Source organism: Tachyglossus aculeatus, chromosome 1 (genome assembly GCF_015852505.1).
Source record: "Tachyglossus aculeatus isolate mTacAcu1 chromosome 1, mTacAcu1.pri, whole genome shotgun sequence".
Taxonomy (NCBI): Eukaryota; Metazoa; Chordata; class Mammalia; order Monotremata; family Tachyglossidae; genus Tachyglossus; species Tachyglossus aculeatus.
The window spans coordinates 159,694,629-159,697,961 of NC_052066.1; positions in this window are offsets into that span (position 1 = coordinate 159,694,629).

Here is a 3,333-nt window from a genome sequence, read left to right on the forward strand (position 1 = left end):
GCCCAATAAATGAAACTTTGAGCATTTTTACAATACTTTTAATGTTGAAAGCACTCAGTTTATATTAACCACCTGGAGCCAATTCCATTTTGTCTCTCAGGAATCTGACCAGTGAAATAGAAAGAGATGTCTGGAGTCAATCAATCAATCAATCATAATTATGGAAGCAGTACTAAGAGCTTAGGAGAGTACAATATAAGAGAATACCAGGTTGGTAGATACATTCCCTGCCCACAATGAGGAGCCAGTTTGGAGAATTAAGTCAGAGGGTGCTGTAATTGGGCTTCTTCTTTATGCGTGGTCCCAACAGTAAGTGCTCAGTAAATATGGTTGAATGAATTAATTAATTTATGGCTTCAGAATTTTTGTAGTTGAATTGCTGCACACCTGTGAATATTTGGGGGGGGGGGCGGGGGGGATGAAATTTGTTTTAGATCTGCAATTTAGTTTAGTTTTGTGCCTGTGGAAAAACAAAAACCCGAATTATGTTTTCACAGACATGATTGTTTAATTCTTTTTCCCATTATTGTAGGTTTAGTTATTTTTACCATGATAATTGAGGGGCTTTATTGGTTCTGATCTCAAATATTATGGGAGCATGGAGTAAAAGCTAGGAAAACCCCAGTCTGACAGTTGGAGGGAACAGTGTACCTTAGGGGAAGAAAAGCATAAAAGACTGATTTCCTTCTACTTAAACCCAAAATTTATTTGAAGTTTAGGATAGAAATCTGATGTGTCCAGACAACTTTGGGCAAATAGAGAAAGGAGAGAAGCCATCAAATGGACTTTGTAGACTGAAGAGTAGATTTATTACCAAAAACTTTTGGTGGGTCATAGCAATGCAAAAGCAACTGATAACGTTTGTTCATAGAGTGTTCAGGAGTATAATCCTGATAACACCATTCATTGTGAATGAGTAAGTAAAGAATGCAACTAAAATAGATTACAGACAAACAAGAACAAAATAATTGCAGTTGCAAGCCAGTAATTAAAGCTTTAAAAGAGGATAAAGTCACCACCACCTAAACGGTTTATTCAGTGGAGCTAATAACAAATATTGACCCAAGAGCTTTTATCATTAGAGTTCCACTAGAAATACTGAATTACCCAGACTTTAATTCTAGTGCAGCCCACTCAGAAATAAGTACTGTGTGAAGCAGGATCAATACAGCTTTAGAGCTAAAGCAGAAGGAGATTGATAAACTCAAAGCGAGTTGACATAATAGGCAAGCAACTTGAATCAGACCTATATTCTACATCATTTAGGATAAAATAAAATCAGATTTCTACATTCCTATTAAACAGTCCTTTCTCAAAGATATTTTAATAACCACTTACAAGAGAAACAGTATTTTCTTTTTTTCCCTTTTTTAAAGAGCTTGATGGAGTAGTAAAGTTGACCTTGTGTTTGAAGATGATGTTGCCAATGGTGAGTGAGACTGCACCTGTGAGTGTGTATTTGAGAGAGAATCTCTTGTCCACTTTATACATTTTGTCCACTATAATTCGGCAGTGTTAACTTTTCCTTGTCTCTTGCTATTTGGGTGAGCATTGCATAATCACCAGTAAATTAGAGGTGTGCCCTACTGCCAGCAGGGCAAGCACATGAATTGCTTTTGCAGTAGTGCTGATGGTTTGGGCCGAGGTCATCCACACTCTGTCAGCTGGTTCCTCTTGAATGGTGTAGTCCTTGTCACAGAGCAGGACATATCTGAGCTCTTAACAGTCAGTAAGCAACCACCAGGCCTGTACCCATCTGTAAACCATTATTGAGTATGATATTTGGAGTAGCTTACTAGGGGTTGGGGTTTCTCTACCATTTGCATATGAAAATCAGGGAAAAAAATAAAAACAAGGTAAAAAAACAAAACAAGGAACAATAGCAACAAGAAAATAATAGTACTAATAACTGTGGTGTTTGTGTGCTTACTATGTGCCAGGCACTATACTAAATGCTGGGGTGGATACAAGCAGGTCAGGTTGGACACAGTCCCTGTCCCACATGGGGCTCACAGTCTTAATCACCATTTTACAGATGAGTAACTGAGGCACAGAGAATAATAATAATACTATAATAATTATGGCATTTGTTAAGTGCTTACTATGTGCCAGACACTGTATTGAGCACTGGGGTAGATACAAGCAAATTGGGTTGGACATAGTTGCTGTCCCACGTGGGTCTCACAGTCTCAATTCCCATTTTACAGCTGTGGTAACTGAAGCACAGAAAAGTGCAGTGTCTTGCCCAAGGTCACACAGCAGACAAGTGGCAGAACTAGGATTAGAACCCATGACCTTCTGACTCCCAGATCCCTGCTCTATGTGCTACGTCATGCTGCTTCTTCATCAATCATCAATCGTATTTATTGAGTGCTTACTATGTGCAGAGCACTGTACTAACCTGCTTCTCAGGTTGTCCCTGTCCCACATGGAACTCACAGTTTCAGTCCCCATTTTACAAATGAGATACTTGAGGCACAGAGAAGTTAAGTGCCTTGCCCAAGGTCGCAGAGCAGACAAGTGGTGGAGCCAGGATTAGAACCCAGGTCCTTTTTTCTCCCAGGACCATGCCACTAGGCCACTCTGCTTCTTTAAACGTACCATTGTCTTTGGTTAACTAATCTGAACCATAAAACACCGAATGTCAGAGCAGAATATTTACAGGGAACGGTGTCTATTTCTGGTGAAATAGAACCTTGAACGAGTTGTCTACACGCGCTGCCTAGAATTCCTCAACAACAACTCTCTCCTCGACCCCCTCCAGTCTGGCTTCCGTCCCCTTCATTCCACGGAAAGCTGCCCTCTCAAAGGGTCACCAATGACCTCCTGCTTGCCAAATCCAACGGCTCATACTCTGTCCTAATCCTCCTCGACCTCTCAGCTGCCTTTGACACTGTGGACCACCCCCTTCTCCTCAACACGTTATCTGACCTTGGCTTCACAGACTCCGTCCCTCTCCTGGTTCTCCTCTTATCTCTCCGTCGTTCTTTCTCAGGGTCTCTTTTGCAGGCTCCTCCTCCCCCTCCCATCCTCTTACTGTGGGGGTTCCCCAAGGTTCAGTGCTTGGTCCCCTTCTGTTCTCATCTACACTCACTCCCTTGGTGACCTCATTCGCTCCCACGGCTTCAACTATCATCTCTACGCTGATGACACCCAGATCTACATCTCTGCCCCTGCTCTCTCCCCTCTATCTCCAGGCTCGCATTTCCTCCTGCCTGCAGGACATCTCCATCTGGAAATGGTCCGCCCGACCACCTAAAGCTCAACATGGTCGAAGAACTGGACTCCTAGTCTTCCCTCCCAAACCTTGTCCCGCTCCCTGACTTTCCCTCA